Raw genomic sequence first — 19,901 nt, forward strand, 5'->3', positions numbered from 1 at the left:
CCAAAAAAAAAAAAAAAAGAAATATCCTGGTCACTAGATCAATAGACACTGAGACCTTAATTAGCCAGCAAGTACATTATGCATTCCTATTAACTGCACAGTATCAATTAAAATACTATTAGCAAAGCCTACTTCAGAATCAAATGTAAGAAGAAATATACTCACTACCTTCCATATATAAGTGTAACCACGCTGTACATTACCTTGACAATAAAATTAAATTAAAAAAGAAAAAAGAAAAAACCAAGAGGTAAAAAAATGAAAAAAAAAGAATCGTATGTGACACAACATTTGCATATATGTGTTATACAGGAACTCATTTGACGCAAAAGCCAAGGTGATAAAGTAGGTAATCTTGTCATGTCACCTTTCATTGAGAAGAAAATAGAGGCACAAAGATTACCGATATTTCTGACATTCTACCACTAGCCACTTCAGAATGACTTCAAATAGGGGGATCAGAAGTCAAGAATTGTGGCCACTGTGCTATACTAGTCCCCAGTTTTCCTCAAAATGTAGCCCTAATACTTTATAGCTCTAGTCTACACTTCTCAGTGCTAGAGTTCAGTAGTGTCTCAGGAGGTAGTAGTCTCTTTTTTAATTAATTTTCTTTATTGTTATTATATAGGTTGTATAAAGAGAGATTACAATTACATGAGTCAGAGTCATGTAATTGTACATGTAATTCATACAGTATCTTCAGTTCCCTCTTTCTCTACCAGTCCCTCCCTCTGGTCTCAACCCATGAATCATAAAGTTGGAGTTCTTTCAATGCTTATCATTCTATCCTCAAATCCTCAGTTTTAAGTACTGCATCAAATATATGGTCATTAATCACATTTTATACCCTGTCCCTCTGTCTAACCCACATCTCTAAAGAGTTGCAAGTGTATTTTAAATTATAAAGTAATGGCACAGCAAGGGAGAGATCTTGAATTCAAAGAATTAAGTTTCATCCCCAGGGTGCAAGACCAATAGATGTTTGACTTAAATCCTCTCAAGTCTACATTTTCATCTGCTCAGTCACAGCCATTAAGACTCTCAATTTACATTCATGGTTTCTATTATAATTATACGATAGACTGTGCCTGGGAATTATACTATACTAGTTCACATTCCAATGGTTGCCACTGCAAACAATTTGTGGACTCCTTCTCTGCTCTATAGGTAGTATACTTTCTCTGAGGTCTGTCGTACTCCTAACAAAGTGTGACTCTGCCATCATACTAACTACAGAAACAACCAGAAGGGGATTTCCAGTATCTGCCTGAATTTCTCCATCTAAACTCATATTCTTAAATTTCCCACCTGTATGTCAGTGTGAACTATTGTTAAATGGGGCTAATGGGCTAGTGAAGTAGAACTCTAAACAGGATACCAACAGCCAGATTTTCTCCTTCTTCCTTTAACTTATTCAACTTCATGTTTGAGAGTAGAAACAAAGTCACCATCTTCTGAAGATCTTTTCCATAAAGATTCATCCTGTAGAAGATAAAAATAAACATCATGAAGATTTATAACAACAAGTAGAAGAAAGTTAAGCATATTGAAATATCAGTTGATATGCATGATTTCCAATCTCAATGGGGGAAGGGATACAGCAATATTAAACTAATGATTTATTCATGTAATGAGTGTTCTTACCTGGCTGACTGAAGAGTTATCTCATGTCTTACTTCTAGAAAACTCAAGGAGAATGGTCACAAAAATATTTTAGATTAAGTGAAGTAAACCAGGCCCAAAGAAACATAGGTCCCATGGTTTCCCTTATTTGCAATAACTACTATATGTCTGAGTCAAGCAGAAAAGGTCACATAAGTTGATGTTAGGGGAATGAACCCCAAGATAAGTATTCAAATTTTTTAGTTTTTTTCCTTTCATACAATTGTTTCTAACATCTTTATAAGATGATTTCTTTGTAGTTTTGTATGTCCCTCCCCCATGGTATAACCCATGCTTTCATTGTATTTGATGTTGGTATAATTTGTACAGGAGAAGGGAAAAAACAAATCGTTTAACTAGGGATAGGGGTGGACCCACTGCAACAATGAGATGTACAAGTTGTTATGTGGAAAAATGAGCATTACAAGTTTGGTGGGGGTGGGGGGAGGATTGGGTGGGTGTAGGGGGGAGTATGGGAAGGGATGGGAAGGGGAAACAAAGAAGGGGAAACAATGCTTGATAAGAAATGTACTCGTTATCTTGCCCATGTAATTGTAACTTCTTTGTAGGGTATCCTCACAATAAAAAAAAAGGAAATGTAAAAAAAAATTTTTAGAAACAATTATTTATTATTACTAATTTTATTTTTCTGATTTATGGATTTACTATGCATGTCTCATGTTTTTGTATATTTATAAATTTTTATGATATTTATATATTTATTTTTACATATTTTTATTGTGCAAGGTTTCTGCAGAGAATGATTTCTTTGCCAAACTGTCCAATTTAGAATTTTTACAGTATAAATGATGGTGAACTCCACATAGTGAATTTATAAATTATCACAATATGTGATTACTCCCTTTGGAATAGTGGACATACAACATGGTTTGACCCATTTAATTTTAGTGCAGCAAGGTCATTCACGGAATGATAAATCTCTTTGTGGTAAGAAAATTTAAGTATAATTTGAAAGGACACAGAAACTTTGTGGATGTCTAGGAAAACCAGCTGATTTGAGGATACAGGGTGAAAAGAATTATTTTCTATAGAAAAATCAAGTCAGCCTGTGAGGTAGTGGCTCAAGCACGTAATCTTAGCTACTCTAGAGGCTGAGATCTGAGGATTATGGTTCTAAACCATCCGGAGCAGGAAAATCTGAAGTAGAGCTGTGCCTCAGAAGTACAATGCTAGTCTTTAGCAGAAAAGTTCAAAGACAGCACTCAAGCCCTGAGTTCAAGCCCTACAACTGACATAGTAAATATATTAAATACATAGTAAATATATTAAATATATTTATATTAAAGCATATCAATAACCTAAATATGTAGCACATAAAATCAGGCTTATAGTCTGAGGCAGGGAATGGAAAATTATCATTTTTTGCTGTTCCTGGGGCTTGAAATAAGGGCCTGAGTGCTGTTCCTGAGCTTTACTGCTCAAGACTAGCATTCTACCACTTTGAGCCTCAGCACCACTTCAGGCTTTTTCTGAGTAGTTTATTAGAGAGATAAGAGTCTCACAGGAACTTTTCTGCTCAGGCCAGATTTGAACTGCCAAACTCTGATCTCAGCCTCCTGAGTAGCTAGGATTACAGGCATTAACCACCAGTCCAACTAAAAATGTACTATTTTCCCTACAAAATAAACTATTGAAGTAGTAGGGTTAATGTGCAAGTGGATGAACGTAGTACTAGCTAACATAAGATCCCAGGTCCAAACCCTATTACACAAGAAAACTATAAAAGAAGATTCAAAGAATAATCCAGCTAGTATATTGGAATGGAGTAATGTATACACTTAAGTGCCTACAATGTTAGAAAGACTATAACTCAAAACTCTCAAAAACTCACCTCCGTTCATGCTGCCCTTTCAACACATGGTCCCATTTTTCCTGGATGCTTTTGAAAGATGCATTGACTTTCATTTTCAAACTTCTCTTTGTGAGAAGCTTCTTCCTAATATCCTCTGCATTGAAAATATATTCTCATTAGCATCGACTATCCAGACAGAAGAGGGAAGGAACATCTGCCCAGGTCTATTGTGAAGCACAGATAGGCATCATTTTCCAAAATGAGATTATTCCCTTCTACTCTTTCAGCAAAATCTATCATGGCTGAAAACCTGATTTTCAAGTGTTAATCATCTACTTTATTTTTTAATATTTTAGATGTAGAATATAGCTAAGGAAGAATATAATACTATTTATCCAAATTTACTAAATGGATTGCAAAAACAGTCTTTAATTTTTATATGAAAGTCCTTTACAAAGGCTGATTTTTTATTTGGAGGTTGAACTCCTTAGCTTTTTTCTCAAGGCTGCTGCTTTACCATTTGAGCCACAGCTCCAATTCTGCCTTTTTGCTGGTTAAGTGGAGGTAAGATTCTCCTGGCTTTCCTTATCCAGTATAGCATCAAAACATCATCCTCAAATGCCAGCCTCCTGTGTAGCCTGGATTAAAATTATGAGCTCCTGGTGAATAGATAAGTCTAGTTATTGAACAAGTGTAAAAAGCAGTACATGTAGACAGAATACTGATGGACAGCTATATGTAAAAGACTGAAGTATTCAATTTATGAAGTACTCTAAAGGCACAAAGATAATTACATGAGATAAAAATGGAATCACATAACTTTAAGGTATGGATCGGGTTTACAAAGAAGGAGTAGAATAATGGAAGACATCATACAAATCAAGGCACACTGCAATCTTAATCTTATATATTTAACTGAAATTACTTAATATAAATACTTGAAAACAATGAAGTAGCTAACAAAAATTAAATATGACTATTTTAAGGTAGTCAGTGAGTCTTGTAACTAAAGTTCACAATTAGTCAAAAGGTATTTGAAGTCAAAGTCAAAGATAATCGAAAGAAAAAAGTTTGCTTACAAGCCATTTATTAGTGCTTTATTATACATTAGATAGAAAAAGCTAACAACTCTCTAAGTCTTTGTTCAGAATTTCACTTTTAATACAATTAGTGCAAACTCTCTTACCTCACCATTGAAATAACCAAGTACTCAACATTAACCATTAGAAGGAATAATTAGAAAATCACAGCCCCTAGTAGTGGCCCACACCAAGATTTCTAGTTCTGGTAAAAAAAATCCCATGGTAGAGCTAGTTAAGATTTAGGAGACTAAAGCAGCCCTGAATAAAACAGCAAGTAAAAACCTTCTCAGAAAGAAAAGCATTACATAAAAAGGGAAAATTGTAACAAAAGGCAGAGTAATAAACTTTAACATCACCTGTATGAGAACCAGGCTTTATGTGCACTCCTGTAGGCAGAGGTAAATACATTTGGTAGTAAAATCCTTTGGCTTAAGACAAGTTTCTTAAAAACAATGTAACCTAAAACTTACCTTGAAAATTCTGAAACATGTTCTGCAATTCAATACTGTGGAGAAATTCCATGACATTTTTAATTCAATGTAGACAAAACACCAAGCTTATTTGTTAGGTGTGCTCTACAGCAAATTGTTTCTATATTAGATGAGCAGCAGTTGACTGTACTGCAGCATTTTATCAGAAAGCAAAAGTCCGCTCAAATACCTCACATCTTCTTCTGGTGTTAAGAAAGAACCAAGGTCCCCACAGCTTTGACTTGCTGGATTGTTTGCTGCAATGAAAAAAAAAAAGAAGGGAAACTATTTCAAGGTAGGTATATTTCTCTGATCAGTTCCCATGAAGAAATGTATTCATTATGGAGTATTTTGGATTATTTTATACTGAAAGTTGTCAGAAGAGACATGTATATATGGAATCATTTCCATGAAGGTCACATACAATTAGGCCAGGGTCTGGGAATAATTTGTCTAGCAAGATTTACAAAAGGAAGATTTGCTTGACCAGTCTGTGTCCTATGCTAATTATGAGAAATGTTGCCAGTTAGGACGGCACAGATCCAGAAATTTTACTGAGAATTTCTGTTGCCATTCCCAACCGCAGGATAGTGACATCAAAATATACTTAAATACCACAAATACATTGTGCCAGAGAAACAATATCCAGAATTTGGAAAGGCTGAAAATCCCATATAATAATCAGTGTCAAGACTAGAATCAAACATGTATTACACAGGTCCGGATATTACACAGACCCTCCTCCGGGGCAGGTATAGTGTTGCATATTAGGGTGACTAATAAACCCAGAACTGGACATCACATGATTTACCTGGATTCTGAGAGGAATAGCTTGCCATTTGCTGAGTTTCATCAGAGTCCTGAGAATCTACATTGTGATGCTTCTTTCCCTTAGGTGCCATGGCTGTGAATTCCTATGCTACCCACAATAGATTCCTAAAACTTTGGAGCACAAAGATATAATAAAGAAACAGGAAGAGTGACACAGATACGTTTACAGGCTATTGTTTGAACCAGGGTTCTCCTACATATCGTAAAGGTGCAGGAAGCAGAGGTGAGTGGCACCTTTGATCATATCCACTGTCATCTTCCTGTCAGCCTGAATCTGAAGGTGTGCCTGCCCAACATAGCACTGAGTTATGCTGTCTGGTCCTTGTCTACCCCACTAGGAGAACATGTATCGGTCTTGCAACTTAGTCACAAAGTGACCCAGTGCTGTTGAATCAAAGGAAGGGAGGCACCATGACTCAGAAAAATCCACACTCACATCAGCTATGCAGCTTTCCACTAAGTCCAATGGGAACGAATACTTAAGTACGTCTGAGCAGTGGCTTTGCCCTGCTGAAGAGCAGAAACTAAAAGTCTCCATGCACATCCCCCATTCTACCCTCAAACCCACTCAGAAACTTCCAGAAACTGGGGGCCTTCCACTTAGATCAGGACTGGGGTTTCACCTTAGGAACCTTGTCATGATCGAGGTCCAGGTGAGAATTCTCCAGTCACCCTCTCACAAATGAGGTCTCCCTTTCCGGAACCCCTCTCTTGTTCCCCTTATTTGTTGGAGCCACGCCATTCCCACTTTCCCCATCCCATACCTCATGTAAAGCAGACTCCTAACTGCCTCTGTCCAATTTCTGCCCACCGCAGCACTCACCTCATCCACGTCAATGGACCCACACATGGGTCCAAAATGGTGGCTACACTGCACATGGTTCAACTATCTTCTTGCTGATAGGCTACTGCAAGGCACATGCGCAGCATGGATAAGGAAGTTAAAGCCTTCCATGATCTTTGCAACTGCTTGGCCTGGCAGCAGCTGTCCATGAATACCAAACATGGGACAGACCATCAAAATCTCACCTTATTACTTTATTCATGAAGCACATCTAGACAGCCCCTGACACCTTGTTTTGCCTTCTTCTATCACCCACTTCACAGGAGAGGACCAGCCATGTGTTGATCCTGCCTGGGGTCTAGATTATCTCCTTCCATATGACTCCAGGAAGTAATGCATTTTACTTCATCCATTCACAGATTCCTGGTGTCCTGCTAGCAGTAAATTTACATTAATAAACATCTGGACATGTTCTAGCTAACATTCTGCCCTCTCTGACATATTGGACCTAGTCTGTCCACAAGGCTCCTTTGCTGTAGGTTCCACACTACTTCTCTATACCTGTGCAGGCTAAACTGTGGTACACCCATGAAGCACTCCTCCGGTTTCTGGTTCCTATATCCTCTCAGATGGACATTTTGTGCAATTAAATAAACACATCTCTTTCAGCTCAGTTAGGAGGATCCGAGTTGAAAACCACATAGCTCATGAAAGTAGAGCAAGAAAATATTAGCAAACACTGACTAGGCAGTCAGAAGAAACTTACAGCTCACTTGGAATCCAAGCAGTTCTGACAAAGATGCGGATGGAGAGTTCTGTCCTGTGATTCACCAAGGTTGCTCTTTCCTTGAATCTCAGAATTGGCAGGTTAGGCAGGATGATCATAGCCCACAATGCACAGATGTTATCACTAAGGTGAAGAAATGGGGAGGGAATGGACCAAGACACAGCTTGGGCAAGACAAGGGGTGAGAAATTGCAGGCCCAAAGTATAGACCAGTCAAACCTTTCTCTGTCTTCTACACACAGCTGGTATCATGGCACTAATTTATTGCAGTAACTAGCCCTCCACCCAGAAAAGACTCCAGTGCCTGTTGGGCCATATTGGTACCAAATACCTGTGGTTTTAAGAATATCCAGGATAACTCAACATGCATTCCACCTCCCTCACACTCACAAAATATGTTTCCTTCTTAGTCTGATTTCAGGAAGAACTCAAAAGGAACCTACTGCATATATATATGAACTTCAATCTACTGGAAAGATATAGAAGACAATTTTAAACATTCCTATCAAACCTCCATTCTTAGTAAATAAACCTGTACCTGTTCAGCAGAGGCATGAGAATATGTTCAAAGAGAAGAAAAGAAGCAGGAAAAGTAGGAGAAGATCGATTCATTCACAGTCAACCTAGAGAGAGTTGCTCTATCATTTATAATCTACTCTGTTTTTCCCTTCCACGTGAAGTTCTCTTAGTGAGCTCCCTGATCCTTGCTTTTGGTAATCACTGACTCTGTGACTTCAATCATGACAATTGCCCTTTGAATGTCTAACCTGTGTTTGCCAGGTGTTTTCTTATAATTATTTCCCAGAATCATAAGGCTTCTCAAAATGGATTTTATTTTCATTTGTTTTGTTTTACAGTGGTAGATCTGACACAAGGTGTTCAGAATTTCCCATTCTGGGCCTCCAAACCAAATCAATTCAAAATTATTCCAGAACCAGCTAACCAGTGCCTACCTCTGGTAGTTGGTCACAGAGACTGTCTTCCATCCACAGCAGCAGTGTTGGGTGCCGAAGGTGAGGGTAAATGATAGCAGAGCTACATTTTTTCAGTAGGTACCTAGAGTTATGAATGTGACTCAGTAGCTTGCAGCTGAAAGGACTTTTACAAAGATGAGTTTTTATTTATTCAGCTCTGGCAGTTTGAGACAGTATGGGCCCATTTCAGTGATTGTAACCTCTTACATTCTATATTTTATGCTCATTCATACCTCAAAGTATTATTTAAATTTTATCTTGGTCATTGGAGCTTGAACTCAGAACCTGGACACTGTCTCTGAGGTTTTCCTCTCAAGCTTAACACTCTACCACTTTGAGCCACAGTGCTACTTCTGGTTTCCTGGTGGTTAATTGGACTTAAGTGTTTCAAGGACTTTCATGCCTGGATTGAATTCGATGCATGATCCACAGATTTCAGTCTCCTGAGTACCTAGGATCACAGATGTGAGCAAATGAGCCTCTGGCCTCATAGCATTTTTTATGGGTTTCTAAGTGTATCATTCAATTTTACAAATGATAGATCTAAAGCAGAGTGGTTAAATATTTGCATGTGGGCACAGATGAGAAGCCATCTGGGTTGGATTTTAGTCTTATAGGCTGTAACACAGAGCCCATAATGGAGGTCATCCCATTGTGTCTCATGGGGAAGAATCAGATGCTTTACATTTTGGAACACAATGACAATCCTTGGTACACCTGATGTGGACAGAATTCAAATTTTTAAATTGTCACTCTACAGGGATCTGAGAAACCATATGTAAATTCCTATTTGTCTTTTTTAAATTTAATTTTATTGTCAAGGTGATGTACAGAGGGATTACAGTTATACTTGATATGAGAACACTGGGCCTTATGTATGCTAGACATGCATACCTTTTGAGGCACAATCCAAAGCCATGGCTTTGCATGTTGATTTATAAATGCTTGTTGTGCTATCTTTGCCTGGGCTGACCTAGAAATCTTAATCCTTTTGTCTTTAGAACCTTGGGTAGCTTCAATTACATGTGAATACTAGCAGTACTCTCGAAAAAGATAAGGGAACAAGGTTGGAATTGCAGGAGTTCCACAAACTCTCAAAGCTCCCAGTGTCAAAGTCCCATTTCCTCTACCATGTATCTCTTCTGTCCCCTTATCCCAAAGAATGAAAAAGAAAAGTATGTTGCCCCATTTACATTTGATGATACTGAGATAGACCAGTATGTCAGTACCTGGCCACAATCTCTTCTGCCTATAGCTCTTCCTTCAGGCCTACTCATTTATTAGTCTGTTTCAACCTCACAAGTACAGGAGCTGCAGCCCATATTGGGTAACCTCTTCATCCATGTTCCTGACAATTGTGAGGCAACACATGTATGAACCATAGGTGACAGGATGTCTCTGGGCCCTGCTCTTATAGAAGACATCATGAGAAGAAGGCATCATTCCCCATTGAACTAAGGTCATTACCAGAATCTGGGAGGCTGTATTGGTAATGTTTGCATTTCCAACACTGGTTGGGAGAAGCTCCAGGCTAGGTGCTTTCTTAGATGTAGGTAGAAGGAAAATGTTTCTTGTAGCTGTTGAGTATCCAAATGATCAAGCAAGTGTGGTTAGATGGGGGTTTAAAGTTCAGCATATGAGAATGTACACCATAGTATGGAAAGTGAAATACCCTTTCCCTTGTAACATAAATCTACCTCTACTAATATCACCAAATATAACCTGAATCCCCTGTCCTCTCCTTCTCCATTTCATCATCACAGACTATAATAACTCAAAGTTTCATCCAAAGGCAGTTTCCCGTTTTAAAATATAAGCACACAAGATTGTGTTGCAGTAACAGATAATCTTTTTGTATGTCATTTGTTTGTGATAATGAAAGCATTTATAAGATTAACCCTAAATTTCAAATGGAATGGTCATAGTGCCATCTATAATAAACACTAAACAATCAAAATAAAACCTGTGAAAACATAATTCTTTAAAACCAAGGCCAACAAATGCAAACATTACACCAAATGAAAATGCATTTGGAGGAGGTTACCCTAGCTTTGTCTTATTGAACCTTTCACTTGCACTTCAAATGGTGCCATAAAACATGCCTCCTGTGGGACCAGAAGATAAACTAGTGGATTTCCTACAATAAGTGGAACGTTTGATTCTCTATATGTATGCCAAAGTATTCAGCCAAGGGTGGGGACAGTAACAAAGTTTTTTCAATATCTTTCTGTCACCAAAAGGAACCTTGTGTCTGTAGGATATTTTGATGGTAAATGGAGAGAAATAGGTGGTGTCTTGTAGCTATACCTGGCCCATCATCTGCTGAGATAGTGCCCTAGTATGCTCCTCCTCTTCCATGTCAGCATCTATCCTGGGGCTTCTACAGAATTCAGTTCAAAGGTAACTAACTAGAAAAGCCTCTGTACCTATTGTACAGGAATGTGAGATGAGGACTCTGACTCCCACAATGGTTGTCAGGTTTCACATTAAAATCTAGTCTACTGAACTCATTGTCACTACATAAATGGTGAAGTATACTTTAAGAGAGAGGAAATTTTTTATTAATTAAATGAAGCAAAAGCACATTTTAAGAGAAAAGGAAATTTTATTATTTCTGTCAAGTAAATGAAGCAGTGTACATTGTTACTTCATGAAATAAGGACAGTCATACTCCAAGGTGAGGACAAACCCAGGAAAATGAGTTTCTGATGAACATGAGGCAGCAGGGCTTATATCAAGTTGGTAATCTTCAGGCTCTTATTTCATTTGTCATCATTGGCCTCCAGAGTTGTGCTTGTTTCTTCCCCGAGTTCCATACTCATGTAGTCAGTAAGACAAGCAAAGAAACTTTCCTGGAAAAATAAAGACCTTGAGTTCCTTCACATAAGAAAAATTTTGGGGTAAAAAAAGTCATAGAGGGAAAAAAGGACAAATGTCTTCTTCAAACTTGCTTATCTGAAAGAATGCTGCTCTGTGTATCATTATTCACTGGACTGAAACCACATTTGTAAGCATATTACAATAAGCATATTGTTCCCAAGATATGGTCTGACACTAACATATTTCTCACTTCTCATTCTACCTGGCAAGGTAGATAGGTCTGGCAATTGGTATGCCATTCCTCTCCATGAGGAATTAGATGTATCTCCCATTCTCTGGGTACACAGAAAAAAAATAATACTGAATTTCCTGACCTTTTGGCAATGGCATGTGAAACAGAATGGCTTGAATTGTTATACACTCCCTAGGCCCCTTCCTGTGCTATGTTTAACTGCAAGTAATATTGCCAGAACAAAATGGCAAGAAACTGCTACTTAACAGTCAGCAGTTGGTAGCTGTTGGTGGCCATGATGCCAGGATGAACACTAGGGCTCATTTCTAGCATGTCACTTCACGGTGTTGAACATTTGAGGTTTGTTTTACCAATAGAATCATCCTTACCACCAGTTTCCATTACAAGAGAAGAAATGTTATATGAGTATAAAGTATATAATATATATAAATATATATATTATATATATAATATATTATATATACAAACATATATATTATATACTTATATAAGTTATACAAGATATATAAGTATAATGGATTTTTATTCCATAAAGAATGGAATGACTAATCAATCCTTAGGTTTCACTTTTAAGCATATGTAACTTAGAGTATCCAGTGTCAATTCTGCTTGGAAGAAACCATTTTTTTCTCTTTATAAATAGTTATTAGACACGAACTCATTGTTATGATAAATATCTAGCTCTTGAAAGTTCCAGAATGTTTTGTAAGAAAGAACAAGGTTTCATTTCATTTTAAAAATAAGAAACGATCTACATTCCAAAAGTATAAACATTAAAATGTAGTGATGAAATTCATTAATTCCAAACCTAAATATTCTGTATATTGCATGAAGATTAAAATACTGCTAAGTCTTCAAGTAAATTGCATATTCAGTTCACTCACAACTATAATCCTAGCTACTAAGGAACTTGAGATATGAGAATATCGGTGGACAGGAATGAACATCCCTGACATACTCATCTCTATGTATTCGCCAAAAAGCTGGAATTGAGGATGTGGCTCAAGTGGTAAAGCACTAACTTTGAGCAAAAAAGCTCAGGGCCAGTGTCCAGGTCCTGAAATCAAGCCGTAGGGCTGACATTTCAAAAATGAAAAGATATGTTTATTACTTCAAAAAACAAACTTTACAACTTTGGTGGGGGGGGAGGATTGGGTGGGGGGCAGGGGGAGGCTGGGAAGGGAAGTGAAGGGTAAACAAAGGAGGAGGCTGCAATGCTTGATAAGAAATGTACTCATTATCTTGCCCATGTAATTGTAACCCCTCTATACAGTATGTTCACAATAAAAAATAAAAAAATAATAAAAAGAAAAACTGAAAAGAAAAAGAATTGAGTGATTAGGGGAATTTTTTCCATCACAGGAAAAACAAAGCTTGGTTTTATTAGCATAGGTTGGGAAGATAAACTGGCAAAGTGAACTAGAACTGAGAACAAGAAGTAAAGATGACATAATTAGGAAATACAATTATAAAATTTCAAAATATGGAATATTTAGTTGGTAACCTGGCTCAGAGCTAAAGGTCCTGCTTAGAATGAAAGTCTGGCTTTAATCCCCAACATTGTAAAACTAGCAAACATGACCAATTGGTCTAAGAGACCAATTATTGTCATGAAGTCAATGTAACATATCTTCCCCAAAGGGAGTAAAATCATCTGAAGGTAGTCCAAGTCATTGAACATGTACTGTGTACTTGTTTGAGGCAGAATTGGGCTTTCATCTCTGGGTGTTAATATTACTAAAACAGTACTCTGCAACTGTGACCTCATTTCCAGGCCTTTTTTCTTTAGGTATTTTTCAGAAGATTGCCCCCTAAATCAGGAAGTATTAGACAGTGATTATCACACTTAAGTTTTCCATATGGCTCTACTACAAATAATAAAAGCCATACCATGTCTTCATTGAGATCGGATCTGAATAAATTTTCACTTGATTTTCTCTAAATGTGACCATGATGAACTGTACCTCCCTATAGTTGAGACCTTCGGCATTAAACACTGGTCTTGTATCTACTATTCAACAAAGATATACTATAGATTTTGTAATGTTTAAGAGTTAAGTACTATAGAGAAAAGAGTAAGTATATGCTCTCTTCCAACATTTGGTTACAAAAGTGAATATTTCAAATCTTCTAAGACAAAATTTATGCAGATTAAAACCTAGTAGTTTGCAAAAAAGATTAAAATGAGTAAAGAAAATAAGATGAAAGAATTCCTGGAAAGAGCATCAGAAAATCACAGGAGCAGGTGATGACATCAGAGAAAGCCTTTTACCAAGGGGTGGGATCCATATACCAAATAGAGCTTTCGAAGGAGTGACTTTGGTTGGATGGGTGCAACTGTTACAATATGGGCAAGAAGTGACTGAGGACATTATAAGAGGGAAGGTTTATGTGCAAGGACATCATACTGAATGTACATAAAAGGAGAGATTATAAAAGAGCAACCTCAGCTAAATCTTATAGCTCAGGCAAGTAAGATGCTGATCCTTAAGTGATACAACAGTGTTAGAATAAAGACAGCAATTGAAAAACCCCTACAGGGGTGAGAATCACATTGGATAAGAAGACTAATACAATGAAAGACTCTACAAAATAGTAGTTTTTACCTTAGCATTGTTTAGTACTGACACTGAGAAAAAACTCTCTCTTAAAACTGCACTTTAATTAGTGAATGTTTCTCATGGAAGATAACATCTACACATATGGTACGCATAAGTACTTAAAGTGAATATTTTCTCTGGTAGTGTTTAGTGTGTATCAAATATTAAGGAAGGGCAGGATGTCTACTGTTGAACTAGCTTGCATTGAAACAGTATATTGCAAGCTAAGTAACTGCACAACAGCACCATGAAGTCATCTCTGTGTCTCTGAACACTTCATAAAATGCACATATGACAGTCAATAATTCTCAATGCACAAACTGTTAGTCTTTGGCTAGCCTTTTTGTTCTTGACATGTCATGTAATAGTAAGTAACCATAAAAAGCACTTTTTGGAATGCCAGGAAATACTATGGGAGTACAAAATGTGCCCAACTCCTGCTTTACTCTATTAATAAATTTAGAACATGGATTGTGAAACAAATGACTATGCCTCTTCTGTTTATATTCATTGCCCTCAGGATATATCTTTCCTGGGGAAATACAGCTAATTACCAAGGTTTGCTTTGAATAATACCAACCACAGTGAATGATTTCTAAACTGAAAATGCATTTATCATTATTTTAAACAGAATCAGTGCTGCCTTTTGTAACTTGTTGATGAATGTCAAATATGCTATGACAATATGTAAACACAACTTTGGAAAATGAACATTTTTTTCTGTGGTGTATCTACAGAAAGCCTTACAAAATATTGTGCTACCAAATAGAATAACTGACCTTGAAGTTCTGGTCATACACCTTTTCCAAGGCTTCTATTTTCTGGATGTGAACACGTACAGATTGTTGGAAAGCGTCTTCTTCCTTTTGATACAGAGTCTGCAAGAAAAAAGGAGATGTAATAATTAGAAAATAATTTTTGGGGGGTCAGTCTTGGGGCCTGAACTCTGGGCCTGGGCACTGTCCCTCAGCTCTTCAGCTCAAGGCTAGCGCTCTACCACTTGAGCCACAACGCCACTTCCAGTGTTCTTTTTGTTTATGTGGTGCTGAGGAATCGAACCCAGGGCCTCATGCATTCAAGGCAAGCGCTCTACCACTCAGCCACCTTCCTAGCCCCTAGAAAATAATCAATGCTGACAAACTATTATGCCACATTCAGCACAATAATTTGAATTCATGTAATATATTAAATCTGTGACAACCTTTAAATAATTTACTTTTTCCAGTATCATGGAAAATTATATAATAATCCTGCCTTGGATTCCTTAAACACAAATGTATCCTTCTTAACAAAATTCACAATATATCATAATTTTTAAGTATATAAAAATCCACACATCCAAGCCAGGTACCAGTGACTTATGGCTGTAAGCCTAGCTACTCAAGAGGTTGAGATATGAAGTTCACAGTTCAAAGCTAGGCTGGGAAGAAAACCCAATGAATGACTAAAAAGCCAAAAGTGGAGCAATGGCTCATGTGATAGAACACTAGTCTTGAGCAAAAAGGCTCAGGATTACTATCCAGACCCTGAGTTCTAGCAGCAAGACTAGCATGGAAACTCTACCTCTCTCTCCCCCCACCCCCCCGCTCTCTCTCTCTCACACACACACTGGATGCTGGATTTTCTGATCCTCCAAGCATGACTGGAACATCCTGGTCACTTGTTAACTATTCAGTCTCTTACATAGCCACCAAACATGTTTTTCATTCCTCATTCCTAACAACTTCACAATATGAACTAAACTACTACTAGCAAAGCTTCCTTAAGAATCATATGTGATACAACATTCAGAGGCAATTTGCAGATATTTGTTAGACAGTATCTCATTTGATTCAAAAACCAATGTGATAAGGTAAGTAATCTTGTCATGTCACCTTTAATTGAGAAGGAAGTAGAGGCATGGAAGTAAGCAAATATCCCTTTCATTCTACCATTAGCTACTGTGAACTGAAAGCAAATAGTGGGATCATGTGCCATGGGACTGTGGTCCATGTGCTATAGTATTCCTCTATTTCCTTCAACATGGACCCCGAATACATTTAGTCAGAGGCTACCCTTCTCAGTGCTACAGCTCAGCATGACTCAGGATGTAGTATTCCTAGATGGAATTCTTTTCAATGCTCATCACTCTATCCTCACATCCTCAGGCTTAAATACCAGCAACCAATACATGATCATTACATGTACACATTACATACTCTGTCTCCTCTTCCTCTGTTCAAACCACATGCTATAGATTTGTGAGTGTAATTCAAGTTACAAAGTATTTGCAAAGCAAGCATGAGGCCATATATCCAAAAAAAATTCTGTGTGCATCCCCAGTATACAAGAAAAATAGACATCTGACCTAAAGTTACACAAGTCTAAATTTTTATCTGCTTGACTGTAGCCATGCTACAGTCCTCATCCTTATATCATCACCACAGTTTAGACTGAGCTTAGAATTTATAGTTAACCAGGTCATATTCCAATGACTGCCACTGCAAACTATGTGTTCTCTGCTCCTCTGCTCTAATGGTAGCATTTGCTCTGAGTTCTTTCTTACTTCTAACCAAGTGTGAATCTGTTATCATACTAAATACACAGAAGCAACGAGAAGGGTATGTCCAGTATCACATCACCTTATGTACAGCCTGAATTTCTCCATCTAGACTCATGTTCTCAAACTAAATGTTAGTGAGAATTTTGTTAAATGGGGTTAATGGAGTAGTGGAGTAGAAATCTAAGCAGGATACCAACAGCCAGATTTTCTCCTTCTTCCTTCATATCATTCAACCGCATTTTTGACAATAGCAAAACAGTCACCATCTCCTGAGTATCTTTTCCAAAAAGATTCATCCTGTGGAAGACAGAAATTAAAAAAAACACAGTGAATTTAAATAACAACAAAGAGAAATTTAAACACATTCAAAGGTCAGTTGATTTTATATGGTTTTCAATTTCAATAGAGGATGGGAAATAAGAAAATAAAATCAAGTAATGAATATTCTTACCTGGCTTAGAGAAAAGTTATCTCAAATGTCTTAGTTCTAGAAAACTCAAGGAGAATGGTCACAACAATATTTTAGCAATATTTCTTTTTTTTTACTTTTCTGGTTTATGGATTCAATGTGCATGCTATACATTTTTGCATAGTATTCATTTATTAATATGATTATTCTTCCATACTATTGTTATACAAGATTTCTGCAGAGAATTTCTTTGTACCAAAATTTGTGTAACTGAGCATACTGTATAGCACAAATTTTTATCACTAAGTGTAATTTATCTTTTCTAAATCATGGAAATAAAATATACTACAGGTCTAATGGTCTAACTCATTTAACTTCAGAGCAGCAAAGTCATTTGTGAAATGGGAACAAATCCCTTTGTTGTAAGCAAATTTAAGTGCAATCTGAAAGGACACAGGTGCTTTTTGGACTTCCAGCAAATGCAGCTGATCTTAAGATACAGGAGGAAAAGAATTGTTTTCTGTAGAAAACTCAAGTCAGGACCAAGACTGTATATTACTGTCATTGCAGCTATGTGGGAGCAGAGATTGCAGTATCAAAACATCTGGGGTCTATAGATTAGTGATAGATCATTTCATAAAAGAAGGGGTCATAGAGAAGCATATTAGTGATCCAAATATGCAGCAGACATAATAAGGGTTTCATAGTCTGAAGCAGGCAGTGGGTATAATGTAATAACATACCTACAAAGTAAAGTAAAACAATAAAAGTTTTGGTGCTGCTGCTCAAGTTTATTACCCTCAGCCTCACTAACACTAGGTGCTGAGTATAAACCCACTACCCACAAAAACTAAAAACATTCCAAGAATAATCCAGCTAGTATATTTTAAAATGGTAGTGTATACTCAGAATTAGCTACAATGTTACAAAGGATATGGCTCAAAACTCACCTGCGTTCATGCTGCCCTTCAAGCATATGGTCCCATTTTTTCTGGATGTTTTTGAAAGTCGCACTGACTTTCATTTTCAAACTTCTCTTTGTGAGAAGCTTCTTCCTAATATCCTCTGCATTGAAAATACATTCTCATTAGCATCTACTGTCAAGAGAGCAGTGGTAAGGGACATATGCCCAGCTCTATTGTCAGGAAAACATAGGCATAATTTACCAAAATAAAATTATTTCCTTCCTCTATTTTAGCAAAAGTTTTTCATGGCTGAAAACATCATTGTGAAGTGTTAATATTTATTTTTAATATTTTAGATGTAGAATGTAGCTAAGGAAGAATATAATTTTATTTACCAAAACTTACAAAGTGGCTCACAAAGGCAGTCTTAATTTCTCTATTACAAACATTTACAAAGGATAATGTTTTATTTGGAGATTGAATTCAGGGCTTGGGTGCTGACCCATGTTTTCCCAAGCTGGAAGGTGTAAAATCTGCCCCAGGCCATGCATGCCCTGGCCTCCCCACCTCCTGCATAAGTCTCTGTTCAATACAGGCATCACCTAGGTAACTGGCACACCTGGAAGCAGTCACCTCTTCCTCCTCCAAGGTCACATCCTGGGCAGCCACCTAGTCATGCGTCTGATAGGAAGGATCCCAGGCCCTGAGGTTACATCCGTATCCAGTGTGGCCACACCACACTTTCTCCCTGCCCCTGGCCTGGATAAGTCCTGGACTGGGGGTTGGTCACGCTTTGTAGCCTAGGTAGCTTCACCATGCATTGTGGGGCAGCAATTCGGTAATAATAAAACTTCTCTTCCTGCCTGAATACCATGTAATGTTCTCTTTATCAGCTACCTAATTAAACCCATCTATTTAATTTACTTAACAGTAGGCTGCTGCTCTACCATTTGAACCATATCTTCAATTCTGGCATTTTGCTGCTTAATTATGTAAGATTCTCATGGCCTTCCCTATCCAAGATTTCAGCAAAACATGGTCCTCAGATTTCATCCACCTGAGTAGCTAGGATAAAAGACATGAGCTACTGGAGCATAACACAAAGCCTGATTTTAATCAAATATATAAAATATACACAACTTGTTGACATATGCAGAAAAGAATATTAATGTACTGCTTTATGTAAAATCCCAAACTATTCAATTTACAAAGTTCTCCAAAAGCACACAGGTAATTGCATGAGGTGAAAATGAAACCACAAAACTTTAGAGTATGTATGGGGATTGGAGAGATGGGGCAGAATGAACAGGTGACACTTATCACGATGCATTCTATTCATAATCTGATTTGTTTAATTAAAATACCATAATACAATTATTCTGACAACAAAAATAAATTAAAATGAAAATGCATGCTCTCAGAGACTTGAAAATAATTTCACTATTAGTCAAAAGGTATTTAGGTCAAATTAAAGATAATAAAGTAGTAAGTATTCTCACAAACCATTTATAAGTGTTGATCATGTATGACAAAAATCTAACTACTCTCTAAGTCTCTGTTCACAAATTAATATTTAAAACAAGTCTTGCAATTTATATGTGTAATTGCAAGTTTAGTTTTGCTTTGATTCTGCTTTTATAAGAATCACGTTTGACTATGGTTGACTTCAGTTCTCCACTACATATGTTATAATTAGAAGATAAGTAGGAGGAGCTGTTTGAAAGTATTGTTTGTATTGCCCTTCCTTAAACAGAAAAATAAATGAGAGAAACTTAGAAAACACTTCTATATCACCTTGCTTATGATAACCAGGGTTTATGTGCACTTTTGTAGGACAAAAGTAAATACTTTTAGTATAAAAATTCTTTGGTTTGAAACAAGTTTCTTGAAATGGAATGTATCCTTAAACGTACCTTGAAACTTCACAAACATATTCTTCAATTCAATTCTGTGGGGAAATCACATGATAC

The sequence above is a fragment of the Dipodomys ordii genome, unplaced genomic scaffold (genome assembly GCF_000151885.1).
Source record: "Dipodomys ordii isolate 6190 unplaced genomic scaffold, Dord_2.0 Scaffold178, whole genome shotgun sequence".
Classification (NCBI taxonomy): Eukaryota; Metazoa; Chordata; class Mammalia; order Rodentia; family Heteromyidae; genus Dipodomys; species Dipodomys ordii.